Genomic DNA, 17,358 nt, shown 5'->3' on the forward strand with positions numbered 1-17,358 from the left:
GCCAGCAACTCGTTTATTTTTTTTCTTTGTCACGAACTTGGATTGTGATGTATGTTAATTTATGTTATGTAATGTCAATATGGGGAACAATGCAATCAGGAGAAAAATATATCCGTCACACTGCCTCTTTTTCAGAAAGGTATGATGTAGACTGACATTTTCCTTGTGAATTTATCAGATCTGAATTTCATTTGCGATGGCCAGGCATAAGAGTCTTTCCCTGTTTCTCTCCCTCTCTCCATCTCCCTCTTGCTGTCTCTCCGTCTCTCTCTCTGTCCCTCTCTCTACGTCTCTCTCTCTCCCTCTTCTGCTCCTCTCTCAATCTCTCTCCCTCGCTCACTCTCCCCCCCTCTCGGACAGCAGCAGGACCGATGACTTTTGCAGTGAGAAAGGGGCCGACGAAGCGGAAGCTGTGCTTGCGGGAAGCTACCTTGAGTGAGACGTCTCGCATTGAAAGCCACATACGCTGTCCGTGGTGAAAACGTGGGGCTTGGAAACGATGGTTCTCAGCTTGACGCTTGATGTTAGTAGAGGCACGGAGAAGGGCGGAGCGAGCTCTCCTCCACGTACGCTGACAACGGCGGATGAATGCCTCGGCAGATGGAAAGCCGACCTTCTCCTCCTGGGCAGGGAACACTGGAGATTGGTAACCAAGGCAGCACTCGAAAGGGGACAGACCGGTGAATCATGACGAATGAGAGTTCATGGCGTACGTGGTCCAGGGTAGCTGTTGACTCCACACAGACGGGTTCTGGGAGACCAGACTTCGTACTACTGCCTCTAGCTGTTGGTTGGCCAGCTCGGTATGGCCATTTGTCTCTGGGTGGAATCCTGAAGACAGACTCCCATTGGCACCCGGAAGATTACAGAATCACCTCAAAAAATTGAATGCGAATTGAGATTCCATATCTGACACAACAACTACAGATAAACTATGGAATTTTAAAAAATGCAGTACTCGTAATTTCTCTGATTCTTTGGTAGAAGGGAGTTTATGTAAAGGAATGATGTGTACAGACTTGGAGAAACGATCAACTATTGTGAGAATGGTGGTGTTACCATCTGATGCGACGGGATGACTGGTGCGAAAGTGTAATACAATGTGGGATCAGCCTCTTTTTGGAATACAGTGGCATGCAAAACTTTGGGCAACCCTCGTCAAAATTTCTGTTACTGTGAATAGTTAACTGAGTAGAAACATAGATAACCTACAGCACAATACAGGCCCTTCGGCCCATAAAATTGTGCCAAACATGTCTCCAACTTAGAAAGTACTAAACTTGCACATAGCCCTCTATTTTTCTAAGCTCCATATACCTATCCAAAAGTCTCTTAAAAGACCCTATCGTATAACCCTCCACCACCGTTGCCGGCAGCCCATTTCACACACTCAACACTCTCTGAGTAAGCTGTCCTACTCCCCAGCACCTTAACCCTATGTTCTCTTATGACAACTATTTCATTCCTAAAAAAGCCTCTGACTGTCCACACAATCAATGCATCTCATCACCGTATGCACCTCTATCACATCAGCTCTCATCCTCCGTCGCTCCAAGGAGAAAAGACCGAGTTAACTCAACCTATTCTCATAAGGTATGCTCCCAAATTCAGGCAACATCCATGTAATTCTCCTCTGCGCCCACATCCATTCTGTAGTGAGGCAACCAGATCTAAGCATAGTACTTCAAGTGGGGTCTGACCAGGGTCCTATATAGTTGCAACATTACCTCTCGGCTCCCAAATTCAATTGCACGATTGATGAAGGTGAATACACCGTATGCCTTCTTAACCACAGAGTCAACCTGCAAAGCTGTTTTGAGCGTCCTATGGACTCAGACCCCAAGATCCCGCTGATCCTCCACACTGCCAAGAGTCTTACCATTAATACTATATTCTGCCATCATATTTGACCTGCCAAAATGAAGCACTTCACACGTATCTAGGTTACTTTCCTTCTGCCACCTCACAGCCAAGTTTGGCATCCTATCAATGTCTCGCTGTAACCTTTGACAGCCCTCCACACTATCTACAACACCTCCAATATTTGTGTCATCAGCGCACTTACGAACCCATTCCTCCACTTCCTTATCCAGATCATTTATAAAAATCACGAAGAGCAAGTGTCCCAGAACAGATCCGTGAGGCACGCCACTGGTTGCCCGACTTCCATGCAGAATATGACCCGTCTACAACCACATTTTGTCTTCTGTGGACAAACCAGTTCTGGGTCCACAAAGCAATGTCCCCTTCAATCTAAAGCCTCCTTACTTTCCAAATAAACCTTGCATAGTGCATCGTATCAAATGCCTTACAGAAATCCATATGCACTACATCTACTGCTCCTCCTTCATCAATGAGTTTAGTCACATCCTCAAAAAATTTCAATCGGGCTCAAAAGGCACTGACAAAGCCATGCTGACATTTCATACTCATATGATACCTCTCCAAATGTTCATAAATCCTGCCTGTCAGGATCTTCTCCATCTACTTATCAACCACTGATGTAAGACTCACTGGTCTATAATTTCCTGCGCTATGTCTACTCCCGTTCTTGAATAAAGGAAAAACGTCTGCAACCCTCCAATCCTCCGAAACCTCTTCCGTCCTCTTCCGTTGATGATGTAACGATAATCGTCAGAGGCTCAGCAATCTCCTCCCTTGCCTCTCACAGTAGGCTGGGGTACATTTCTTCCGGTCCCGGCGATATATCCAACTTGATGCTTTCCAAAGGCCCCAGCACATCCTCTTTCTTAATATCTATATGCCTAAACGATTCAGTCTGCTGCAAGTCAGCACTACGATCACTAAGATCCTTTGCCAAGGTGAATATTGAAGTAAAGTACTCATTAAGTACCTTTGCAATTTTCTCCGGTTCCGGTTTCCCAGTGTCACATTTCATAGATCCTATACTTCCACGTCTTATCCTCTTTCCCTTCACATACTTGTAGAATGCCTTGCGGTTTTCCTTAATCCTGCCCGCCAAAGTCTTCTCCTGGCCCCTTCTGAGTCTCGTAACTTCCTTCTTAAACTCGTTCCCATTAGCCTTATAATCTTCTAGATTTCGAACATTGCCTAGCTCTCTGAACCTTTTGTAAGATTTTCCTTTATTCTTGACTAGATTTATTACAGCCTTTGCCCACCACGGTTCCTGTACCCTACCATAACTTCCCTGTCTCATTGGAACATACCTAGACAGAATCTGTTTCCAATTCAAGCCTCCAATTTCCCGCCTGATAGCCTCATATTTCCCCTTACTCCAATTAAACGCTTTTCTAACTTGTCTGTTGCTGTCTCTCTCCAATGCTATTGTAAAGGAGTTAGAATAATGAGCACTATCTCCAAACTTCTTTCCCACTGAGAGATCTGACACCTAACCAGGATCATTTCCTAATACCAAATCAAGTACCGCCTTTCCTCTTGTAAGCTATCTGCATACTGTGTCATGAAACCTTCCTGAACACACCTAACAGTCCCCTTCCATCTAAACCCCTTGCCAATCGATATTTGGGAAATTAAGCTCTCCTATCACGACTACTCTATTATTATTACTACACCTTTCCAGGATCTGTTTCCTTATCTGTTCCTCTATATCCCTATTACTATTAGGCGGACTATTAATAACACCCAGCAAAGTTACTGACCTCTTCCTGATCCTAACCTCCACCCACAGAGACTCCGTAGATAATCACTCCATGGCGTCCACCTTTTCTACAACTGTGAAACTATATCTGATCAACAGTGCCACGCCCCCACCTCTTTTGCCTCCCTCCTTGTCCTTTCTGAAACAGCTCAATCGCGGCACTTGTAGTAACCATTCTGTTCCCTGGGACATCCAGGTCTCTGTAATGGCCACGACATCATCTCTACAAGTACTGATCCTCGCTTTAAGCTCTTCTGCATTGTTCGCAACACTCTTTGCGTTAAAATAGATGCCTCTCAAACTTTCAGTCTGAGCGCGTCCCTTCTCTTTCACCTACCTATCCTCCCTCACACACTGTCTACAAGATTTCTCTATTTGTGAGTCAACCTCCTCAACCCTGTCTCTTCATTTTGGTTCCCATTCCCAACCATTCTAGTTTGAATTCTCCCCAGAAGTCTTAGCAAACCTCCACGACAGGATATTGGTCCCCCAGGGATTCAAGTCCAACCTGTCTTTTTTGTACAGATCTCATCTTCCCCATAAGAGGTCCCAATGATCCAGAAATCTGAATCCCTCCCCCTTGAGGAAGATGAGATTATCTCCAAAAGCCATAAAGATAAAACGTACTTCTCAGCACTTAAGCAGGATTAGCGTATTTTTTTTTATTTGTACAATGTTAGAGTGAAAAAATGTAAGTGCGCCATGTAAAGGTTTTGGCACCCCAAGACATTTGAGCTCTCAGATAATGTTTACAAATGTTTCACACCTTAATTAGCCTGTCAGGGCTATGGCTTGTTCGCAGTCATCATTAGGAAAAGCCAGGTGATGCAAATTTCAAATCTTTATAAATAAACTGACTCCTCAAACCTTGTCCCAACAATCAGAAGCCATGGGCTGCTAAAAGCAGCGACCTAGCACCCTGAAAATTACAATAAATGACGCCCACAAAGCAGGAGAGGGCTGCAAGAAGATAGTAAAGCGTTTTCAATTAAGCGTTTCCGCAGTTGGTAATGTAACTAAGAAATGGCAGTCAAAAGGATGGGTGGAGGTCAAGTTGAGTTCTAGCAGACCAAGAAAACTCTCCGAAAGAACTGCTCGCATGATTCCTAGAAAGACAAATCAAACGCCCCGTTCGACTGCAAAAGAACTTCAGGAAGATTTAGCAGACTCTGGAGTGGTGGTGCACTGTTTTACTGTGCAGCGACACCTGCACCAATATTACCTTCATGGAAGAGTCATCTGAAAAAAACATTTCCTGCCTCTTGACTACAAAATACAGCGTCAGATGTTTGCAAAGGAACATCTAAACAAGCCAGATGTATTTTGGAAACAAGTCCTGTAGACTGATGAACTTCAAATAGAACTTTTTGGCCGCAATGAGCAAAGGTATGTTTGGAGAAAAGAAGTGTGCAGAATTTCATGAAAAGAACACCTGTTCAACTGCTAATCACGGGGGTGGATCTATTCTGGAAGCAAACATCACACCGCCTGTAAAAAAGCTGAAGATGAAAGGAGGATCGCTTCTACAACAGGATAATGATCCTAACCACACCACAGAATCCACAGTGGACTACCTGAAGAGGCACAGTCTTACGGTTTCTCCATGGCCGTCACGGTACCTCGACCTAAACATCATGAAAAAACTGTAGATAGACTCCTCAAGAGCAGTGCATGCAAGACGGCCCAAGAATCTCACAGAACTAGAAGATTTTGCAAAGAAGACTGGACGAAAATCCCCCCCAAAATGAATGGAAAGACTCTTAGCTGGCTACAGAAAGTGTTTACAAGCTGTGTTAATTGCCGAAGGGGGTGTTACTAAGTACTAACCATGCAGGATGCCCAAACCTTTGCTTCGGACAGTGACAGTTGTGTACAGTTCTGGTCACCGAATTATAGGAAAGATATCAATAAATTAGAGAGAGTGCAGAGACGACTTATTAGGATGTTACCTGGGTTTCAGCACTTAAGTTACAGAGAAAGGTTGAACAAGTTAGGTCTCTATTCATTGGAGCGTAGAACGTTGAGGGGGGATTTGATCGAGGTATTTAAAATTTGGGAGGGATAGATAGAGTTGCCGTGAATAGGCTGTTTCCATTGAGAGTAGGGGAGAGTCAAACGAGAGGACATGTTTTGAGAGTTAGGGGGCAGAAATTTAAGGGAAACACGAAGGGGTGTTTCTTTACTCAGAGAGTGATAGCTGTGTGGAATGAGCTTCCTGTAGAAGTAGTAGAGGCCAGTTCAGTTGTGACATTTAAGGTAAAATTGGATAGGTATATGGACAGGAAAGGAGTGGAGGGTTATGGGCTGAGTGAGGGTAGGTGGGACTAGGTGAGATTAAGAGTTCGGCACGGACTAGGAGGGCCGAGATGGCCTGTTTCCGTGCTGTGATTGTTATATGGTTATATGGACTCTTTTTCTTTTTTTTCTTTTGTTATTTTGAAAATGTAAAATATGGAAATTTTTTAAAAAGTAAGCCTGCTTAAAATATTAATGAAATGCGTCATCTTTAACGTTATGCCTTTTGGAAATCAGGTCGTATTTTACGCGCTTATCTATTCACAGTAACAGAAATTTTGACCAAATGTGCCCAAATTTTGCTTGCCAATGTAGACAGGCGTTGTAACAGACCGGCAGGTGACTGGTTAGAGTTCCTGCCTTGAACACAGGCCGATCAGACTGAGACAAAATTGCAGATATCAGCTTCCATGGAGGGTCACCAGAACCGCCGACTGATGAAGGCCTCAGTTATTTTCGTTCCAGGGTGACAGGATAACTGGCAAAACTGTACTCACTGCAATACCTGTGAGCGGACGGAGATGGGAACAGAAACACAGTACGTGGGGCATTGACTAGGGGCTGTCTTGCTCTGTTGAGCAGCTTGCATTATGTCCCATTGCGTTTCACCCACGAGACAGGGAGGATGCCCTCTGGTTCCTCAGGGGTCTCAGTGTGAAGAAATCTGCGACAGAGGGCATCAGGGTTTCTATTCTTGGAATCGGGGCGGTAGAACAGAGTAAAATTGAATCCTGAGAAACACAGAGACCAACGAGCTTGACAGGAGTTCAGACACTTGGCCGTACGGATATATTGCAGATTCTTGTGGTCAGTCCAGACTATCAATGGCACCTTTGCTGCCTCCAACCAATGCCTCCACACCTCAAGAGCTAGCTCACAGTCAGCAGCTCCCGTTTCCCGACATCGTAATTCCGTTCTGTGTGAGTGAGGCGGTGAGAGATGAAGGCACAAGGGTGGATAAAGGTCCTGGATGTGTGGCGGAATGATGGGTGAGTAAGTTTGCGGATGACACGAAGATTGGAGGAGTTGTGGTTGGAGCTGCAGGTTGTCGAAGGTTACAAGAGGATATAGAGTTGCAGAGTTGGGCAGAAAAATGGCAGATGGAATTCAATCCGGACAAGTGTGAGGTGATGCATTTTGGAAGGAGAAACCAGAAGACTGAGTACAAGATTAATGGTGTGGATGAACAAAGGGACCTTGGGATTCAAATCCATACATCCCTCAAGGTCACTGCGCAGGTTGATAGGGTAGTTAAGAAGGCCTATGGGATGCTTGGATTCATTAACAGGAATATTGAGTTCAAGAGTAGAGAGTTCATTTTGCAACGCTACAAATCTCTTGTGAGACCACACTTAGAGTATTGTGTTCAATTCTGATCACCTCATTATAGGAAGGATGTGGAAGCTATGGAGAGGGTGCAGAGGAGATTTACCAGGATGTTGCCTGGTTTGGAGAACACGTCAAATGAAGCAAGATTAGCAGAGCTGGTACTTTTCTCTTTGGAGCGTAGAAGAATGAGATGGGACTTCATAGAGCTCTACAAGATTCTGAGAGGCATAGATAGGGTGGATAGTCAATACCTGTTTCCCAGAGCACCAATAGTAAACACAAGAAGGCATATATACAAAATTAAGGGAAGGAATTTTAGGGGAGACATCAGGGGTATGTTTTTTACACAGAGGGTTGTGAATGCCTGGAATGACTTGTCATGGATCATGGTGAAGGCTAAAACATTAGTGGTATTTAAGAGCCTCTTGGACAGGCACATGGATGAAAGATAAATAGAGGTTTATGCGTTACTGTGGGTTTAGTACTTTTTTTAAAGGATTATAGGAGTCGACACAACATGGAGGGCTGAAGGGCCTTAACTGTGCTATAATGCTCTATGGTTCTATAGGTGTACCTTTTCATCCTTGGCCAAGTGTTGAGAGAGAACAGCTCCTATACCAATATCAAACGCATCGACCTCCAAAATGATCTGCCGGTCGCTTTCGTGTTGAATCAGGGTGAGGCAGAGGTGAAACGTTCCTCAGGTCAGAGAACGGTTTTTCAGCAGCAGGGGACAAGTAGAGTCTAACAGTAGGTGATGTAAGAGCAATGAGTAGTGCAGCCAATATAATGAGAGGCGTCGTAATTCCCGTCGAGCCGAAGGTTTGGGCAATTCGGACACCGCCTTGACCGGAGGCAGCAGCGGAAGAAGACGGCCGGATTATGTGTGCAGCCAGAGACTCTTAAATGTACTCAGGGCTTCTGTTTCAGGTACGGACAGGGGGCCGCTTGTGGGATATGTGCCAGGCAAGAGATCAATGGCGCAAAATCCGTAGAACGACGAGGCGGTAGGGAAATGGCCTGCGACTTGCTAAATACAGACTCGAGGTCCATGCATTCAGGATGGATGGCATTAAGGTCCCTAAGTTCCTGGAGGAGATCTGGGATTGGTGACAAGGGGACCTGAGCATGGCGGAGGCAATGGGAGTGACGAAGTGGGCTCCAGCCTACTGTCTTGCTACTGAGCCATTCAATGTGGTGGTTCTATTTAACTAACCATGGATGGCCCAGGACAATGGGAACTTGAGGAGAGTCAATAACATAAAGGGTTAACTGTTCATGATGGTTGTCAGATAAACTAAGACTCTCCGGGGCCTTGACATGAGTGATGTTAGCGAATCTCTGACAGGTCAAGGCGTTGTCCAGCAATGGTGACTGGAGAGAAGACGTGGCTAATTCACACTGGACAGCCAAGCAGGAATCGATAAAACACCTCTCCGCACCGGAATAAATCAAGATGGAGACTGCTTGCCTTTGGGCACCCCACTTCAGAGAAGCAGGTATGAGTGTGAATGGCATCGAGGGACGCTGGACAGGGGTCACGCTTTCCAGTACTCCTCATTCTACTGCTGAGCACTTGACTTTAACTGGGCAGTTGGAGATGAAGTGGTCTGGTTGGCCAAACTGCAGACAGGAACGGATGCTTATTCTTCTTTATCATTCATTCGTTGTCAGGCGAGTACAGTCAACCGTCATAGCTTCAGGCTCTGGAACTAGAATTGCTCTTGGGGGCGAACAGCAGGGAAAAGTAGACTGACGAGGGGTTTGAAACTCACGCACTGCCCCCAGGGACGCTCCGAAACCCCTCCCTCGACGGCGCTGCTGAAGGCGAACATCAATGCGGAAGGCGAAATCCACTACGGTTTCAAAGGTGGCAGGAAGGTCCTGAGTGCCCAATTCATCTCTGATATCTTCGGAAAAGCCATTCAGGAAGGTGTCGTATTGTGCCTCCGAGTTCCAGCCGCTAGAGGTGGCTCGGGGTCGGAACTCTGTGGCTTTATCTGACGTAGATCAGCAACCCCTGGTGCATGAGCAACATTTCATGGTCAGCGTCTCTTGCATGTTTGGAGCGATCAAATAACCTTTCTGAACTCCTCAGAAAATAAATGAAAAACCGATGCAGAAAGGCGAGCCTATCTCCAGCCGGCTGTTCCCCATTCTCTCGCCCGACCATACAGTTGAGTGATAACGTAAACCACCTTAGCTCACAGTCGGAAAGGCTGTCGGTTGTTAATCAAAAATGAGGGTGCACTGGGAAGTAAAAGAGCGGCAGGAACCGGTCTCACCTGAGTACTTTTCTGGAGGAAGCAGTAAAGGCTCTTGGACGGGAGGAATAAGAGAAAACGCGGAGAATGTTGATGGCGCTCTAGGGCAGCTGGAGTGACTGTGTCTGGGACACAAGGTCAGCTGCATTGGCAGAAAGCGCCTCCACTGCACTGAACACGGTTTCCAGCGGGTCCTGGTGTCTCCCGAGCGGCACTCTCTGTTGTTCCAGTACAACTCTCAGACGCCCGGGGTCTGTTGGATCCATTCTGGCCAGTTTGCACAGTCAGAGCGCTGAAGCAGTGAACTAATCGCAAACCAAGGACACTGCGCACTGTTGTATTTCCTGAGTAGCAAATCCAAAAGGGCAACAAAGTTGACGTCAAAGTTCAGGCAGAGATCAAAAAATCCAGGTAAGTCCAAAAATCAGAATCCGGAAACTGGTAGAGTCGCTATTCGGACTAACAGAGTTCAGATACGAATGCTGTCAAGGCTCAACAAAACTCACTGGCACAATCTGGCAACAAACAGGTAAAAACACAGGACTAAAATACACTCAGCAATAAACAGAAGCAGATGATAGGTGGAGCACAATGAGACAAAAGTAGCAGTAAATTACGTAATAATGATAAAACAGATGAAAGGCGGGGAACTCAGCAATACAAGGGCCGGAGTAGAGCATGAAAACAAACAAGAGCACTTGGCAACCTCAATATCACAGACTGACGGCTAGGGGGAAAACACACAAAAACACAAAAGATCTACTGGAGATACTGACGAATTGATTATATGCGCAACACTTGAAACTTTGAAGGTTAATTAGTTTCAACTATTCAAACACTTCAACAGGATGAAACGCTGAGTTGTTTTGATCCTTACCTGAACAAATCACACCCGCGTCCTCATTGTGGTTACAGTTATGTTGGCCCCAATGGCGGGAAGGACATTGCCAAAGAAACAATTCCGTCCCTTGGCAGTTCAAATCGTCCAGGATTATAGGACCGGTCCCTTTGCCGAAATACGCGTGACTCTTTGCTGATATAGCGTGCCCGCATCCAAGCTCTCTGCAGACAATATGGGCATCTTCAACTTGCCATTGGTCATCGCAGACGGTACCCCACATTTTGTTGTTCAATACTTCCACTCTACCTGAGCAAGCATGACTTCCGTTTAGCAGCCGGATTTCTACTCGTTCTGTTAAACAGAAGTACATAATAAAAATCTTGTTTTATTCAAGTGCGTTGGCATTCATTCTATTGACTCACCGTTCTATCATTTTTTTCAGATTTTATTGAATCCAACTGTAACTGTCTTGTAATGAACAACAAAAACACTCTTGTGCAGAGATTAGGAAGCCGACCTTTCTTTTTTGACAATGAATAATGAAAGTATATCTCTTAATATGATGGAAAAATGTGTGAGGATTCTGAAGCCTAGAATCGAAATAAAACTGCTATTATAAATATTAATGTTTTTTGCTAGTTTGAGTCATAACCATGACAATCCGACTTGATATCTATTTTCCATTCTTGTGAAATGTTTGTATTAAATATCAAACATGATGGTACGGAATGATCATCCAGTTACGAGACCACTCTGCATAAAGCCATAGCAGCTCCACTGTGATATACAACTTAACAGTACGTTCATTCTAAATCGCCCGATTTCAGACTGAAGTAGGCTATCTTTCGAGCTTCATATCAGGTTTGTTTTCACGAGGTTCACCGTAATTCATTAGACTGCAGCACCCCTATCCTTTCGCAGAAATAGAAGGCATTGCAACTACTTGAGTCATAATCAAATGCATAATCCTAATAAAATTGCTTGAAATTTTCCACTCACCCGCAACATCTATCGCCACGAAGTTACTGTAGCTGGAGTTGAACACCCTGCCGTTTATTTCTGTTTCATAAATGCAGGTGTAGTTTCCGCTATCAGACACGGTGACGTTCGCAATTCGGAACTCAGCGCCATGGTTTGTCCATTGCGTGGGTACCCAGTCCATTTCTGTATCCTTGCCATCCTTAATTAAGCGAAACATACGTGTCGTATAATACTCGGGAGCAATGCAGGTGATTCGAACACTTTTTCCTTGAACGTACAAACCAAACATTGTCGTCAGGGTGAGCTTCGCACCCTCTGGTTTGCCTGAAAATGTGACAAAATCAACAGTGGAACTATGCACTTTTTGACAATGCTCACAAAGCCAACAATGATTAAAATTTACATCGCTCTTGTTTCACGCGTTTTATATATTTGTATCTCTCCAATATATGGTCCCAAGCTTAGACGTGAATGGAGTAGGGTTGGGCATCAAACTAACAAGCCCATCCCGAAAAAATCCAGAGCTTCAAAAACGCCAACAGTAACTTTAATATTCAGCATCCTTAGGAGAGAAAGGATATTTCAAGATGAGTACCACCTGGAGTCAAATTAAAAGACAGGCCCGGGGCAGAGGACTCTGCCGAGTTGCTACCCCTCTAAGGGTGATGATCTTAAGTAAGTATAACTATTTGTCGCGACGCCTGTTATCACATTTCGAAGGCTGTAATGAAAATTAATCAATGTATAAGGTCATAGCGACAAACTGACTTTAGACTGAGTAGTGATTGTGTATTCTCTATATTTTGAAGCTCCTGAATTCCTACCTGAAATGTAGACATTTATTTCCTTCAAAAAATGTTGCTAGACTCATTGTGTTTCTCCAACATATTGTGAGTTTGTTTCGCAAACACGAGGAAATCTGCTGATGCTGGAAATTAAAACAACACACAAAATATGCTGTTGGAAAACAGCAGGCCAGGCAGTATCAATAAGGAGAAGCACTGTCGACGTTTCCAGCCGAGACCCTTCGTCAGGAGGGTCCTTCGTCCTGACGAATGGTCTCGGCCCGAAAAGTCGACAGTGCTTCTCCTTATAGATGTTACCTGGCCTGCGGTGTTTCACCAGCTTTTTTGCGTGTGTTGTTGTAAGTTTGTTTGTTGTTGTTTTTTTGTCTCAGAATTCGAGTATCTGCTCTCTTTACGTGTATTTCTCATATTATAAATTGAGAAAGCACGCTAAAGAGTTCTGCCCTCAAATAGTTGTTAAACTTATTTGAAACTACATCACGGCTAATAACGAAGTAGAGTTTGACGGCAAAATCATTGTTGCTGCATTTAAGATTTGCAGAATTTAAGTGGCAACAATCGTTTTAGATGGGAACAAGCCTCTGGTATAAAAATTTAAAAATAAGTCTCCAAATACTGTGTTTCTGTGTAACTGCATTCTACCAAGACAGAAAGGCTATATAGCAATGTTAAATCAGCCCAACGCATCGCCGGCACGATCCTTGGTGTCAACAAGAATATATATGCGGAAAGGTGCCGGAAAACGGGCAGCAACGTCATGAAGGATCCCACCCACGCAGCTCGTAGACTGTTTTTTAACAGTAATATCCACGCCAAGACCACCGGACTCAAATGCAGTTACATCGCCAAGCAGTAAGGCTGATCAACTCCTCCAGCTTCCTGTCACATCTCTCAAGATTCTGCCTTCTTCTACTACGCATAGTGCTTTACTCTTATATTCCTTCTTCATCTTTCATGCCTATCCCCTCCCTGCTTCCCCTCTCCCACCCCTTGATCTTTCCTTTTATTAGTCTTTCAACTGGCACCTGCCAGCTTTCTCCCACACACACCCCACCTTCTTTATAGGGCCCCTGCCCCCTCCCTCTTCACTCTTGACGAAGGGTGTCGGCCCGAAACGTTGACTGCTCGTTTCCACGGATGCTGCCTCTGCTGATTTCCTCCAGCGTGTTGTACGTGTTGCTTTGATCAACACCTCCACCCGCTAGCACACCACTGTAACCTCTCCCACTGTAGCCGACATTACTTTATCATTTACTGTTACTGCTTCAGTGCGACCTTATGTACAGGCGCTATTGTGCCTAGCGCCGCTTTATGGAATTACAATTAATCTATGGACATGCCCTATCTTGTATATATATTTCATTGTTTTTCTTCATCTTATTGGACTTTGCGTGCTTTTTTCGATCCAGGTTAGCAATTATAGTTATTGTTTAAACTTATGCACCGCAGATAATATTAAACAAACTTGAATCTTCAAATACAGTAACTGTGCGTTTAAATTTATGTAGCAAGAAACAAAAATAACTGTATCAACATATAGTCATGGAGTAAAAATATTCACTTACGTGTCAAAGTTATGTTGAGCCATTCACTGCGAGCTGACGTGTAATGTCTGCCTGATATGTCTGTTTGGTAAATACAGCTGTAAGACCCTTCTTTGCCACTGTCCATTTGGCTGACTTTCAGAACAGTAGTCCAATTTGAGATTGGGCCAATCGACGTAATAACGTTGGCGCTACCCGATTTGTAGAGAGAGAACCTTATGTTCGTATATACCTTGGGGGCTGTACATACGATAGCAGCATCCTGGCCCTGTAGGTACTGACCAAATGGCCGATTCAGGGAAACCTGTGGACTCTGCAGCTCGGCTGGAACACAAATACAATTGATCTGCTGAAAATAGATAGGTTAATTTGCATGTTTGCATACAAAGAACGCAAGTACGTTCCTACGTTTAGTCCATACATTGGAGATGAAAAGAGCGTTGGAAATACATAATATAAATTGAAATATCACAGAAAGTAACAGAATTTCCCAGAAGGTCAAACAACATATGAGGGAAAGGAAGAACATTCAGCTCATCATCAGAATACCCTGGACATAATCGAATTGAGCTGCTTTTCATCTCGCAGATAGGAGATAACCCGCAGAGAGTTGTCAATGTTTTCTAATGCTATTTCCGTTCTGAAGTAGCTGTGTTTTTTTTTATTCTGATCACTGCTGCCATTAAAGCTTTGGTACCACGAATTAACTCTAAAATCAAGTGCTGCTTTCGCCTTGATTGGGGGTGTGGGGAAACATTGGAGGCAGTTTTGCGAGCCTGGAAAACAGCGAATTTCCTAAGTTCACCCGGTGAGCCATACCTTACACTGCTGAAGGGGTTATCTGAGTTTGTTTCATCACAATTAACGCATGGCCAATAGCTAGAATGTGAAACTCAAATATATATATATATATATATATATATATTTTTTTTTTTTTTTTTTTGACGTAACATATATCATTACCTAGTACCTGTGGAACTTCCTTTTAGAGTCCGAAAATAGTTTTCCAATTTTTCTGATAAGATCAATGGAGTGGATAATTTCAAAGAAAACAATAGCGAATACTACAATTGGATAGGGAGGAGGGTTAAATGTGAGAAACTGCAGGCCAATTTGTTCTAACGGGAATCACGTTACACGCTATTAGAATGTGCAAGCACTTCAGTGTCGATTGCGCTCAATCTGTTCCTATATCTAAACTATTGTGGCCGGGCAGTGTAAATATTCCACCGTACTTAGGGGAAAGAACAAGTGGTAAGCATTCTGTCGTTGAGATCCTTGTTCAACATTATCTTCATGTCACTGAGATCAGCTTATTGGTAGCTTATTGGCGCCCAATACTAAAAAAAATCAATGACTAATGGTTACATGAACATGCCGCATTTCTTAAAATATTATCGGTTATCCTTGACTCATTTCTCCCATATTCGTCAAATATTTAACTATAATTTGGTGTTCACTTTATGAGGGGTGATTCATATGTTCGTGGTCTAAGGGAGAAGGAGATTAGTTATCAACTTCAAACTTTCTGTATATTCACTCAAAGAATGGACCTGCATGCGCATGCGACTAAATGAGCTGTATAACTCATCTCTTTCTACCTTTGGCCACGAACGTATCAATGACATATCTGTAGACACTTTCTGGACGTCCAAGATCCGTATGCTCCACGACCGCTGGACTAAGTGTGTAAATGTAGGAGGGGACTATGTTGAAAAAATAAATGTGCTAGGTTTTCTAAAATTTACTCATTCTGCCTTAGGCAACGAACATATCAATGACCCCTCGTAATATATCATAGCCATTCGTACCTCGAAGAAAATTCATAGCACTTACTAGATACAGTCAGTCTCGTTCGGTCGCTCTGGGTTGAGTTATATAGCTTCCCCGATCTTTTAATTTGGTACACGCAAATATAATCTCCCTGGTCTTTGGGCCGTACGTCTTTAAGGTACAAAATCCTGGAGAATCCCGGTGTCTTGGCAACGGCTGCGGTGACATAGGCACTGTTTTCCACCTTGGACAGGATAAAAGTCACACCTATGTAGGCACTTTGCGCCGAGCACCTGACACCCACCGTCTCGCCTATTGAGAATACGCCAGATGACCTCAACATTTCCACTTTTGGCTTTGGTGGTTTATCTGATAAGGAGGAAAAAATAAAACGTAAGTATTAGTTACCCTTACTTAACGGTTAGTCAGTATAGTGATGACTCTGAAGAAACATGTTACCTCTTTACAAAAAAGATATTTCGACACAGAGCCGCTCATAAAGAGTTGGAGGAACTCAGCCCAGTCATTTGCAGGAGGCTCCAGATTCCAGCATATGTAATGCCTTGTTACCCCAATACCGAAACATCAGCCATGTTTCATAATATAGCCCTCACACCTTATTTTATCTGAGCTCAACAACTATGTATATTTGCTACTGTTTTTCCAGTAATAAGCGCATTCCATTGTGCAAAACATAACTCTCTGGCCACGGGAATACCAAACTAAAATTCTGAACCATGCACGGCGGCGCTGTTAATAGATCCTCTCCCTTGTTCCTTGACTAGACAGCATTTCGATAAATTGGATCACTTGGTGGTCCTTCTGCTGTAGAAAATATTCAAAGGTTTGGATGTAATTTCGAATGTTCAAGATTTTTAAGGAAGTTGTGGTAGTCTCTTGCTTTCTTCGGAATTCCACTTACGTGCTCGCAGCTCTTCGCTGTAGACGGATTGCTATGCGATTGCTTTAAGCCATGGACTCAGCCGTAGTGGATCTGAAAATTACACCACTTATGTTGTGGACATTATTAAAGCAGTTGTAGACGAGTGTGTTCCCACAAAAATCATTCGTAGTCTTTCACAATCAGAAGCCCTGTCTGAATAATAGGAACCGTAATCTGTTGACACTCAGATTAGAATCATTCAGGACTAGTGACCAAGAACGATAAAAGAGGCCCAAGTACGACCTCCAAAGAGCCATCTCACTGATCAAGTGGCAAATCCGCAGTAACCTTGTATCATCAAAGAATATTCGACAGATGTGGCAGGTCTTGAATGCTATCACCTGCTGTAAAGTTAATTCAAGCAACATAAGCAGCAACTGGGCTTTAATTCCAAATGAACTCAATGCGTCCTCTGTTCGATTTGACCGTAGAAAATGGACGAACCATCACGAACTATCACAAATCCCGATGTTCCTGTGATCTTAGTCCATGAGGACGAAGCGCAAGCTGCATTCAGGAGGGTGAACCCACGTGAACTAGGAGATATAATAAGAATGACCTATGCTGATCAACTGGCTGGATTTGTGACCTCTCGCTTCCGAAGTCTAAAATACTCATCTGCACCACACAGGCTACTGCCGATAAAGAGCGTGGCGAACTACGCGATGAATATCATGCAACTGTACTGATGAAATTCTTTGAGATGCTAGCCATGAAGCATATCAACTGCAGCCTGAGAAGTGAGTTAGTTCCTCTCCAATTTGCCTAAGGTCACACAGTGGATGCACTATCACTGGCTCTTTACTAAACCCTGGAATACCTGAACTTCATCGACTACCACTCAGTATCCAAAACGAATCATTATGCTCCAAGACTTTAGGCTCAATATCTCCTTGTGCGTTTAGATCCAGGGTTTCCTGACTTGCAGACCTCATTCAGTAC

This window comes from Hypanus sabinus, chromosome 24, assembly GCF_030144855.1.
Source record: "Hypanus sabinus isolate sHypSab1 chromosome 24, sHypSab1.hap1, whole genome shotgun sequence".
Lineage (NCBI taxonomy): Eukaryota > Metazoa > Chordata > Chondrichthyes > Myliobatiformes > Dasyatidae > Hypanus > Hypanus sabinus.